At 53.7% G+C, this 12,343-nt stretch overlaps 1 long non-coding RNA gene across 1 annotated transcript; it reads left to right on the top strand.

Annotated features, from left to right (window-relative positions):
* The first annotated feature begins 434 nt into the window (after window positions 1-434).
* Window positions 435-8,936, top strand: LOC119103794 (uncharacterized). The gene is made up of 3 exons (XR_005094812.1): window positions 435-466; window positions 882-996; window positions 8,483-8,936. It is a non-coding gene; the product is annotated as an uncharacterized LOC119103794 (long non-coding RNA).
* Window positions 8,937-12,343: the final 3,407 nt, after the last annotated feature.

The following is a 12,343-nucleotide window of genomic DNA, read 5'->3' as shown; positions in this document are numbered from 1 at the left end:
AACGAGCTGCGCGCAAAGGTGGGGACACAAGGTCGGGAGGGAGGGGGAGGGGGCGGTTAGTGGGCAATATGTCAGGGGAAGCTGGGCAGCGACTCCAGCGGCTCAAACAGAAGGCTCTGGAGAAGGTGAGATCGTGGGCTCCGGTGCCGAGCTGGAACAGCTGGTCGGGAGCTTTGTAATCGATCGTGAGGTCCGTGACATCGATAAGGATATCAGGACGGGGGATACCAGGGGACAGGAGAACCGGTGGAGGTGACGCAGGCGGCTAGCTGGGCGGGTCGTCGTCGGAGACCGTGACGGCCCGTCCCTGTGTGCGCCAGCTGACGGACTGCCGACCGGCGCAGGAGCACCCTGAGGAGCACCAGCAGATGATGTCGGCCCGCAGCGACTCCCTGCTGCTGGAGGTTCGCTCCCAGATGGAGGCGCAGGAGGGCGTCATTAGCCACCTGCGCGAGACCATCAGGAGGTGGGCGACGCTCGTCTTGGACTCTGCCTCTGGCCTCAGCCTTTCCTGGGCTGCTTTTGTGGCGCACCCGCTGTGCTACGTGTAATCTATACAGCTCTGTGCGCAGGCGCATTAGTAATTCGTAAGGTGGAGACCGCTCTGAACAAGAAGGTATCACTGCATGCGTAATGCTGTATTGATGGATTTGGTGTGGCATAAATTCAAGTGACGCGTTCACTGAGAGACGGCAGAAACAGTCATTCGCATCAGATTTTTGCTTGATCGCCTTCCGTCTTCTTGAAGTCTGGTCACCAAACGTGCTGCCACCGAAGGATGCAGTTATCTGTTTTTTTTTTGCACTGTCTGTATTGGGTTTCGTTAGAGACCAGAGATTTCAACGTGAGCGCCGTAAGTGAGCGCAGTACCGGTGGGACAGGTTCCAGGAGCAGACGCGGCTGATCGCTGAGGTGGAGGGCGAGAACCAGACACTGCGAGAGACGGTCGAGTCGCTCCACTGGCAGCTGGCTAAACAGAAACACCGGCAGAACCCGGTCAGCGCCCGATCGCCCTGCCCCCCGCAGGGGCACCGGCTTCGGTCGGTGTAGGGGACTAGCGCCCCCTCGGGTCCCAGCTCCGGTAACGGGTGGACAGCGCAAGCTGTTCCTCTCAGGGCGTAGCGACCCTGGCGGTACGTGAGCTCCTGCTCCTTGTCCCGCCCGCTCCTTCCACTTTACCCGCACTCCCGCATCCGGCCCTATCACCACTCCTCATCCTCGTTTTATCGGGGTCGCCGTGCCCCCTCGCCCACGTCCCCGGGTTGATCGGATCCTGGTGGCTGAGGGGCGCGTCGTGCGGGTCAGCCACGGCGCGTCCCAACACTCCACTTTGGCCAGAATATCCGGGGGCGTGGGGGGCCCGTGGGGCCCCACACGGGTCTAGCGGCTTGTCGCTCGCGTTGCGGTTAGGTGCTCCTTGCGGGTCTCCGCTTGGGGCGCCTGGCCGCGCGCAGCGGCTTAAGGGGTCAAGGGGCGGCGGCGCTGAACCACGGTCAGGACAGGGAGGGGTCTCCCCGGTTACACCTGGCCGTGCGGGAGGCGTCGTCCGCCCCGTATAGCACCGAGGTAGCCCTGGCGGCACCATCACCAACTGGCGAGTGGGCCGTCCCCCAGTTGGGCTCCGAGGTGGGTGGGGAGCCCCGGTGCCGAAAGAAAAACCCTTTCTGCATGGCATCTTCTACCTCAAAAAACACCCGTCCTCCGAAAGGGGGTCGGACCACGATAACCCAAGGGTGCAGAAAAGACTCTGCTATCCCCGGACCACGGATCCTCGTCTTCCACAGTGAAGAGGTTAGGTTGGCGTCCCTCTCACCGTTTCAGAGAAGAAATGGCTGCGACAAATTTGGAAAAATTATAAGATGTGACAAGCTCCGGGATGGAAAAATAGAAGTTGAATTTGCTAGTGATCTGGAGGCGAATCGGGCTATGCAAGCAACTGAATTTTCGTAGTGTTCGGGATGGGGCCGGTAAATTGGAAAAAACAGTGTCAATGACAGCGACATCACACAACACCAAAAATTCGTCCAGGGGCGTGGTGAACTGTTTTGATCTACGTGACGTTGACGAGGAAGAGATCGTGGAGGAGCTCTCGGAGTTTGGAGTGACCGCCGTTCGACGGATCCTCGTCAGAAGGGGAGGAGAGTTGGTGCCCACTAACAACCTCATACTCACGTTCAGTCGCCCTGACTTGCCGTCCGAGATACGTGTGGGATACGCACGTGTCAAGGTGCGCCTCTTCATCCCGAACCCCATGCGATGTTTCAACTGCCAGCGATTTGGTCATACCAAACAGTACTGTCGCAACAAGCCTGCCTGTGGGAAATGCGCTTCCTCCGAACACGCAATGGAACTTTGCGACTCAGAGAGAGTGCATTGTGTGAATTGTGACAAGGACCAGGCTCCGCACGCGACTTACGACCGCACGTGCCCAGCGTACGTGAGGGAAAAAGAAATTATATCCATTAAAACCACACGCAACATCTCTTTTCGCGAGGCCAGAACATTGTACGAGGAGAGCCACCCAAGAACATCGTACGCCGAAAAAGCTAAGACCTCCAACGCACGTCCGACCTCCACTGATCAAATGACCGCTGCTCAGTTTGTAGCGCTCTTGAAGTCGTTTGGTCTCTCGGTTGTGTCAACGAACCAGGCGCTGGACTCAAATCTGGCAGCCCTGGCTCCCCCTCCCTCGCTGGAGCGGTCGAAGGAGACCGTGCTGGCAACCTCTTCGCCCCCTGGCCGGTCGGCACCCTCCGCGTTGCCGACTCCCACGGCACCGCCGTCTCCTGCCGGAGAGGAGGGCTGGACGGTGGTCCGGCGTGGCCGTGGCCCGCGGGCTCCACCGGCCTCCACATCGGTTTCCTCGCCACCTTCGTCCGCCTCCGCTTCGTGTGCTCCGCTGCCTTCGTCACCTCCGACTCCATCAGCGAACACATGTGGGCTGGCAATAGAAACGTTGGAGCGACACGAGGCGGACAGGCGCGCCCGCGATGCCAAGCGGGCGCGCCTGGCTGAACAAGAACGGGCAAAGGCGGCGAACCGTACGTCTGGAGCGGGTAAGGAGTCCATCCCTCGCAGCGGTGCTCCATCGCCCAGAAAACCAGTTGAGCCTCCCGCTGGTCCTCAGACGTCTGGCAGGGCCCCATCCATGGGTCCTCCCCCTCCACCACCCAGGATTGGGCACGCTGGCACAAAGCGCCCCCCGGCCGGTCCTCCGTCTCCATCCGACGGAGGAAGCCCAAGGATTCGGCCCAGAGTGGAGCACCGCTCTGCGGAATCGAGCCGTACCTCCCAGACCGAGGTGTCCGGTCCTGCAACGGGCGCAGCCCAGTTCTTTTGAACCGGGTCGCGTCTTAAAGTGTGACTTTGACCCCCTTTTAGTGCACCCCCTTGCAGGCTTATTGATTGTGATATTCTGCGCGCTGTGCTGGTGAGCCAGGTGTGTAATGGCTACCCTCACCTCTTAGCTTTGTGACAAGTATCTTACAGTGGAACTGCAGGGGCGTGAGAACTAGTGTACACGATCTCAGAGTCATTCTGAATGAGCGCTGTCCCGCCATCGCCTGCCTGCAGGAGACCAAACTGGCACCCGGCTCTCATTTTAGTATCCCGAGCTACACCGCAATGCGTCGGGATACGCCAGCTGATCCAACTGCACATGGCGGAGTTCTTTTGGCTGTGCACCACAGTGTCTTTGCCCAGCGCGTCGTCTTACACTCTGACCTGCAAGCTGTTGCAGCTAAGATACTTTTCGGGCGTCGTGCAATAACCGTCTGCTCGCTGTACTTACCTCCTGGTATTCCATTTCCGACGGCAGAAATGAGATTTCTGGTGACCGAGCTTCCCCCGCCTCTTCTATTGCTGGGTGACTTTAATGCTCACCACACATCTTGGGGCCGCGCCCAGACCAACACCCGCGGCAGGCATTGCGAAATTTTTTTACGTGATGAATCACTCTGTCTTTTAAACACCGGGACCCGAACTCACATGACGCTGCCGTCAGGCCAGACATCGGCGCTGGACTTGAGTCTTTCAAGCCCCCAACTGGCGGTACACCTGACATGGTCCGTTGACAACGACGCCTTAGGCAGCGATCATTACCCCATCTGGCTGCGCTACCAGAACGGAGCAGCTCTCGGTTCCAGGCCACAACGGTGGAATCTTAGAAAGGCTGACTGGGATGAATTTCAGGCACGGGTGGAAACCAGGTTGGCTTCCGTTTCGGCGGATGTGCCTGCATCGATAGAAGAACTCACCTCCACAATCTTACGATCGGCACAAGAAAGCATTCCACGTACATCTGGTGTCCCACGTCGTCCCCCTGTTCCGTGGTGGACGGACCAGTGCCGCGATGCTATACGTGCGCGAAAAAAAGCCCTGCGAGACTTCGATCGACACAGCACTACGGACAACTTAATCGCTTTTCGACGAGCTCGGGCGGCAGCCCGACGTACTGTCTGGGAAGCCAAGCGTACGTCTTGGCGTTTATACGTGGGCCAGCTAAATTGCCAAACGCCGACTTCGGTCGTTTGGGCGCGGGTGAAGCGTTTAGCAGGCCAACAGTCCTCAGTGCCGCACCCCGTACTTCATATGAATGGCCAGGACATACTGGACCCCTCTAAGGTGGCGAACGAAATGGCTCGTGCGTTCGCGGAGCGTTGTGGGCGGACAACTGCCGCTCCTGATTTCATACGCCATCGTGCTCGTTGCGAAGCAGCCCAGATAAACTTTCATACAGCCGAAGAGTTTTCATATAACAAACCTTTCACAATGTTTGAACTGATGTCTGCCATTAGCTCTTTGCGCAGCGTGGCAGAAGGCCCGGATTTAATTCATAATGATATGCTCCGGCGACTTCCACCAACAGCGACACAAGCTATGTTGGTGGCATTCAACCAGTTGTGGGAAACGGGGGAGTTCCCCACTTCTTGGCGGGAGTCGCTTATAGTTCCGTTGCTGGAACCTGGCAAGAATGGGAAGAATCCATCTGACTACCGTCCAATTGCGCTGACCTCGTGTATGTGCAAACTCCTGGAGCGGATGGTTCATACACGATTGTCTTGGTTTTTAGAAAGCAACAATATCTTCTCGAACGCACAGTGTGGTTGCAGGAAAAACCGTAGCACCGTTGATCATCTTTTAGCCTTGGACTCAACTGTGCGCATGTCTTTTAGGGAAAGGCGACATGTTGGAGCTGTGTTCTTCGATATTGAAAGGGCTTACGACACCACCTGGCGATATGGCATCTTACGGAAGCTGCTCCAGTATGGCATACGCGGAGCTATGCTTACCTTTCTTGCGAACTTTCTTGCTGACCGTTTCTTCCGCGTCCGTGTCGGTTCCGTATGCTCGAAAAGATACACACAAGAGAACGGCATACCCCAGGGCAGTGTACTAAGTGTTGCGTTGTTTGCCGTCATGATAAATGATGTTGGGGACAGTCTTCCCCAGGCGATTGGTCGCTCGCTTTTTGTTGATGACCTCGCCATCTGGTGCAGCTCTGCCACAGCAGCGTCCATGTCGCGCCAGTTGCAGTTGGCTGTGGCTCGCTTGGAAAGATGGAGCATGCTCAACGGGTTACGGTTTTCCACCTCGAAGACAGTTTCCGTCCACTTTTGTCGACGCCGGCGTCAATGTCCCGACATGGTACTTAAGCTTTATGGACAGTCGATCCCCTGCAATACGGCGGCACGGTTTTTGGGATTACATTTTGATAAGCGTTTGACCTACAGGGAGCATCTTACCACTCTGCGTGACAAGTGTTTTAAGGCACTGAACATACTGAAATGTGTGGCACGAACATCGTACGGAGCAGATCGGACTTTTGTTGTTATACCGTTCACTGATACGCTCCAAGCTAGACTATGCGTGTGTTGTATATGATGGCGCCTCTGAGTCCGTAAAACGCATCTTGAATGCGGTCCATCATGCTGCGTTGAGAATCATTACTGGTGCATTTCGTACGTCTCCGACAGCCAGCTTGCTTGTGGAAGCCAACGAACCTTCGCTGGCTACCCGAAGACAGTTGTTGGGAATGCGGTACGCTTGTAAGCTCGCGCAATTCCCGAACCACCCAACACATGACGCCGTGTTCTCACGCCATACATCCCATGTTTTTCAGTCCGGACAAGCAACACGTGTGGCGCCTTTCTGTGTGCGTGTTCGTAATGTTCTTCATGAGAGCGGCTTAAGTTTTCGGGGTGTGGCACGCCCACGTAGCCTGCCGACCGCTCCGTGGGTGATGGTATCGCCAACTGTCGACGTCTCATTGTCGGAGGTTCGGAAGCAAAATATGATTCCGTACTTTGCCAGATCAACAGCTCTGAAGCATATCGAAACATATCAGGGGTTCACAATGACGTATACAGACGGCTCGAAAACGGATACGGGTGTTGGTTCCGCTTTTGTGTGTGGTCCCGATACGCGATCATTTACACTGCCAGTCCATGCGTCCGTGTATACTGCAGAGCTTGTGGCCATCATTAAGGCGCTTTGTTTTATAGAGGTGGGCGAAGACAGTCTGCACGTAATTTTATCGGATTCCCTAAGTGCCCTTTCGGCATTAAGGTGTTTTAATCCGGTAAATCCCCTTATACAGGATATCTTACTGCGTCTCGACTCTCCGTACCGGGCTGGCAAGACCGTAGTACTTTGCTGGATCCCGAGCCACGTTGGCATCGCGGGAAATGAGCTGGCTGACTCCGCCGCAAAGCGTGCTACTCGTCGTCCCTGTCGCAGAGTGTTTCCGATACCCGCTACAGACCTGTGCTCGGCCATCTCTGCCTTTTTGCGCGAGGAATGGCAGAGCGCATGGGATGCGATGGGCACTAGCAAACTGAAGAGCATTAAACCGATTGTTGAGGAATGGCAGTCATCCTATCGAAAGTCCAGACGGGAAGAAGTAACCCTGTGTCGCTTGCGGATCGGCCATACTTATGCTACACATCGACACTTTCTATGTCACGACGAACTACCACGATGTCGCCACTGCAACACCACGCTCACAGTGGAACATGTGCTCGTATGCTGTCCCACACTACGCGTCGAGCGTCTGAGGTACTTTGGCCCGGCGGCGCCGTCCCTGGCGCTCTCCGATTTACTATGTGACAGGTCACCATATATCGAACATACCCTCAGGTTTGTATCGCATGTTAAGTTCTGCACTTTATATACGCCTGCCTGAATAGTTGATACCGCGTGTACGAAGTTTTTAGGCTGCCAAAAATTTCGTATCAATGACGCGCTCCTGGTACAACTCAGCCGTCTATATTTCTGAATAATACGTATTTTCTAGTCATTTCATAGTCACACTCCGAAGCTAGTCATTGGGCTGTTATGGGCGCAAAATGACCGCAGTAGTCGACGCGCCCTAAAACTCCAACAACAACAACAACCGATCGCCCTGCCCTCTGACCTGCTGACGGCACCCCAGTGTCGGCCTACCCTCCCGCTGACCTGCTGACGGTATCCCAGTGTCGGCGTACCACTCATTCTGACCTACTGACGGTACCCCAATGTCACTTGCCGCTCCCTCTGGCCTGCTGACGGCACCCCAGTGTCGATTTGCCCCTCCCTCTGACCTGCTCACGGTGCCCCAGTGTCGGCTGATCCTCGAGTATTTTCTGCAACAGGAATGTGTCCAACTCGTCTTCAGAGAGACCGGCCAGAGAGGTGTACCAAATGAAGGGAATGAAGGGATATATCGGGAGATGCTTTACCTGGAGGCTTTGTCATTTCAAGAGACCGTTTGTGAATTATATATATATATATATATATATATATATAAAACGTAGCTGGAGATAAAAAAACATGCGACAGAATCAATCATTACAGCAAGTAGCATGTCTGAACACTAGGCGAAACGCCGCTCAGGGTGTCACTTGTTGCCGTACGGCATCATGATGCTACTAGCTTTAGGGCTTTTTCATAAAGAAATACAACACACACAAGGGGGAATTCCCATTTAAGTGAGCATAGCACGCTTCTAAACCACCCTTTAAGGTTTGCATCAAACACGCCCAAACATTTTCTGGCAGGAATGATTTATTACTTCTGGCTTTATTTTAGATTGGAGCCCTTTTTGGATAGCAATGGCCATGTCAGAGCTATGCGATGAGGGAGATTTAGGGTGGTGGAGCAAGACCGAATGCATCCAGCCGCTACCGAAACTTACCGCACCCAGGGACCTCTCTTCGGGGTGTGTGCGTGCGCTTGGTCGGGGCTCCCGCCAGTGAGGGATACTACTGGATAACTGGGGAGCTGCGAGAACTCAGGATGAATCGTGTGCGAGGAAGGAAGTGCGGATATGCCACCTTACAGACCCAAATGCAATTCGCTCCGGGTCGACAAGGATCCGGGAGGATCCGGGAGGTCATGTGGCCGGCCTCATATTGCCTTTGTCGTAATCTTTGTCCGGTTTAGTCCACTGTAGAACTCTTGTCAGATGAATATGAGTGGGCTCATGGCTGCATGTGTTTCCCAGGATAACACCCAGATACGCTGCATCGAATCTAAGCTGGACGAGATCGACCGGCAGTATCGGCGGCGCGCTTCCCACCTGCAGGCCATCTTGCAGCAGCTGGAGCAGTGCAGCCTCTCGTCCCGCTCCATAGATGACACTAGTTGGACCTAGCGTCGCAGGCGCCCGCCAGCGGCGGGCGGCGCACCGCCGCGCGCTGCAGGAAGCTGCCGCACGTCAGCGCGGAATGTCGACTGACGGGTCCGAGCTGTCGCCCGCCGTAGTGTGTCGACAGGGATGTCACCATTGTGCCGCGTCATGGTGGCTGGCGAACGACTACGCTTCCCACGACTCGGCACTGTCGGCCGACCGCCACCGCGCCGTCCCGTACAAAATCGCCCGCCGCTCGGCAGAGATGTGTTGATTATGATGCTCCAGCCGTCGGCCGGGCTTGATGATTGCTGTTAAATATACGTCGTCGATGTGAGTGTGCGGTCGTGCACGTGGGAGGCGGGCGCGCGGCCGCTGGTCGGAGAGGCGCCCGCGCCGTGCTGCAAGCAGAGCGCGCCGCTGGTTATGGCGGCGCTTCCGCGCCCGGCCCGCACTGGGTGGCCACTAAATAACACCACTTCCGTCGGCCGCACGGTGTGGAACGCAAGCTTGAAAGGCGTACGCCGTCGCTTATCTGATTCGCACAGCGGGGGCGCTCTCGCTAATGGTTGCCAATAAGAAATGTCCGGCATAAATATGTAAGTGCTGGCCGGGATTGTTTTAAATTTGCACAGCGGCTCATATCCGTTACTTACAACTTCCTTTCCCATCGTCCATTTTCTGGCCGTGCAGTCTGTGCCGGTCAGAGACCAGCGACTGTCTACACTCACCAGACGCAGAATGGTCCGCTGTGTTGGAAATATCTCTGTCTGAGTTGGGCGGTGTGTGTAAGATTGCTCACAAAGCCAAGGCGATCTTAATACCCAAGCGTAGTGATCTGACGCTGAAGATGACTGATCTTCACTACACCAGAGATACTGAGCGTCAAGCTGAGCATTCCTGCACTGCTTTGACGCAACTATCAAGCGATGATTTGTGTATCTTATTAAGATTGTGTTATATCACGATGTGTCCACAAAATCGCAATGCGGTCAAAAGGCGTTTATTCGTTTAACCAGTAACCCCTAATAAATCACAGGCCGCAAAAGCAGAATACTTCATAATGCCAAACTGCTTTTTTGCTCACATTCCGAACCGAACCGCATCGAACGTCGAGTGCTTACGATGCTTGACGAGATTTTGTGAGATCGCCTGCTGCAGGTCATTCCGGTCATGGATGCGACCTTGTAAAGCGGCTGGAAACCACCCCGCCACGGGTGGTAAGTCGCAAGGTAGGTGCGCCAGTCAGCAGAGATATCAGGACGGACTAGGTCTTCAAGAGCTTTTCTTTCCACGGGAAGTATGCGGTGCTGACGGCGAGCATCGTGAGGCGGTTGATGGAGACTATGCTCAGATTTCCATTCTGGCAGCGTGTCGTCATGCCCGATCCTGTTATAGATAGCAGTTATTGCCTCTTCCACGGGCAGCTTAGTAAAAACGCCGATGACGTCAACCCGGCCACAACGTCGGTCTGGCACAGGTTCTACCCACTACCGTTTGCGGCGAGGGTTGAATAATTGCCGGCGTCATGATCGGATTTCTCTAAGGTAGCAAGCTCCTTATTTGCGGTTCATTCCGATTCCGGTAAAGGGGGTTCCGGTTCGTTCGCGATCGCACGGCCCGTGGGGAACTCCGATATCTTCCAATTTGGGTGCTCCGTGGGCGCTTGATGCTGAATCTCGAGACTCAGCGCACCGCAGCCCCTCATCTCCCTGTACATTTCACGAAATGTTGGCGGACGTGGCAGCAATGTTGTTCAACTACATCGTCTTGGATCTACTGGATGATGCAGTCATGATGCTCTTTTTCGGATGGTTTATTGGATACCCCGACTAAAGCGTCAATTTAAAGCACAAAACGCGACTACTAACTGTGATCCTCGAGAACTCAGCCGAGCTTTAAAATGTAGCTGCTTGCAATCGCCGCACCCGAGTGTTTTAGCGAGATGAGCTTGGCGTATGCCCTTTCTCGTGCGTATCATACTAGCATCATTTCAGTTTGATTTCGTTCCCCGGATCCGAGCAGTGTTGTATCAGAGCTGCAGGCGGGCGCTCCCCTCCGGTGGTAGATGTCGCTCCCTTCCCGTTCCCAAAATGCATACTGTATGTAGCGCGCCTCAAATAAACGCAAATCAAATGATGTTGGGCGAGACCGTCCTCAGAACTTCCCTCGAAATAAGCAGCTGCCGGTCTGCCCGAGTTTCCATACCTCTTCGTGAGGGGCCTTTTGGCTTCCTTGCACCCCGATCGAGCTTGGGCAGGATGACGCCGCCTCAGCATCGCTTTTGGCCAGAGTCTGCAAACTAATTCGACCCGCATTTTTAAGTTTTTCTCGGTACATTCCTCAGCGTCAGACAAGCCGAACATGATGACAGCTCATAACATTCTGTCGCCGCTAAAATCTACTTATCTGGACAATATGATTCTTAAAGGGATTACTATTCAACCAACATAAAACGAAAACAGAACAATGGCATTGTAAAATGGCTTAGGCAAAAATGTCAACAAATGGTGATGAAATGTTGAAGATTTCTGTTAAGCCTGGTATTTGACGGCCTCCACTCGGCGGCAAAAAACAGAAAGATGTCGGAGTAGATAATGCATCCGCTGCTAGCATATTAATCACAGTTGCATCCATATGAAACATCCGTGCAAAAAAACTACATTCGCGTGGCGACTTTGTGGACTTTGGCCTGGAACAATTGAGAAAAATTAGACGTCAAAACTATGTATGACAGCATTTACCACCGGGGCCTTTGAGATCCAATTCCCGGTAACTTCGAGTACCTTCGGGAACCGACGTTATTGGAAAAGTGGAGTTGTCATGTTTGGACCATATCAAAGGGAATGTTTCACTTTCGAAGATGTTGGAGCAAGCATCAGATATGATGAAACAAGCGCACTTTATTACTGTTGGTGTACTTGTAAGTAGAAAGGACTGTTCAAGAAAACACAATTTCTCTGTGTAGTAAATATGCTCCTCAATACGTCATGGTTTGGTCACGTCATCGTACCTTACGCAACATTGATTGAGGGCCAACTGACGGCCGCCATATCTGCAAATGGTGCTCAAGAAGGCCATATATGAACGTCGCGACCCTAATATATTCCTTGACCTTGCTCGCGACACGTTTTATGGAACGGCAAGATTTAAATGCCGTTATTATGACGTCATGAATGCTAAACCGAGCTAGAAATACTTTTCCCGAAATGCTCTCTTTTTTCGCGGGCGCGTAGCTCAGAAATTAGAGGGATTTAGGTCCCAAGAAGAGCGGGGCTGTGAACTGTACCGAAAGGTCCTCAAAGGCCCATGCAGATGCGGAACACTTCCTTTAAATACAACCAGAACAATTAATTGTACCCCAGTGATTTGAAACGCGCAGCTATTACAAGCTAACCCTGCATGGAAAGAATGATAAGAGACAATTTCATAATGACAAGGAGGTGAATGAAAAGGGGTATTCAAGTTGTTCAACCCCATAGCTGGACGAGATTCCTCGGCTTCGACCATTAAGTACAAACCTTATGCATCACGCATCATGAACGATAGTTACCCTTGCATACCTTTGCTGTTTGCTGTTTTATGTGTGGAACTTACTCCATTAGACTTTGCTACTCTGTTGGTCCAAATGTTGTATAGCTGCTTCTTCTCATGATACTGCGCGCATCAGAGACGTGATATTTAAAACTCACGTGCTCAAGATGGCATGTGATGACCGTAGTCCTGAAACACCAA

The sequence above is a fragment of the Pollicipes pollicipes genome, unplaced genomic scaffold, assembly GCF_011947565.3.
Source record: "Pollicipes pollicipes isolate AB1234 unplaced genomic scaffold, Ppol_2.1 Scaffold_5724;HRSCAF=6776_pilon_pilon_pilon, whole genome shotgun sequence".
Classification (NCBI taxonomy): Eukaryota; Metazoa; Arthropoda; class Thecostraca; order Pollicipedomorpha; family Pollicipedidae; genus Pollicipes; species Pollicipes pollicipes.
Note: the sequence above shows the minus strand (reverse complement) of the source record. Positions and strands in the feature narration are given on the sequence as shown.